This window comes from Solanum stenotomum, chromosome 11, assembly GCF_019186545.1.
Source record: "Solanum stenotomum isolate F172 chromosome 11, ASM1918654v1, whole genome shotgun sequence".
NCBI classification, from domain to species: Eukaryota; Viridiplantae; Streptophyta; class Magnoliopsida; order Solanales; family Solanaceae; genus Solanum; species Solanum stenotomum.
The window spans coordinates 47369529-47369833 of record NC_064292.1 but is presented as its reverse complement, the minus strand read 5'-3'; positions in this window follow the sequence as shown (position 1 = coordinate 47369833).

Here is a 305-nt window from a genome sequence, read left to right as displayed (position 1 = left end):
TAGTGCATGAATCTTTTGGTGATCCAGATTTCTGATGTTATTTTCGCCAGAAAATTTTGTGGACGTCCGTCAAGACCTTAGCTATGTACTTGGTTATTCCTGATGGGAAAACCGACCCATTTTAAAGGTTAAACAATCCCCGGAGCGGGTAAACCCTCGTTTTGCTGATTTTAGTGTGCTATAGTCCATGGATCTTTTGTTGATCCGGATTTTTGACGTGATTTTTCCAACCTTTTTCGTAGACGTCCGTCAAGACCTTAGCTTTGGAGCCGGTTGGTCCTCACAGGTAAACCAGCCCATTTCAA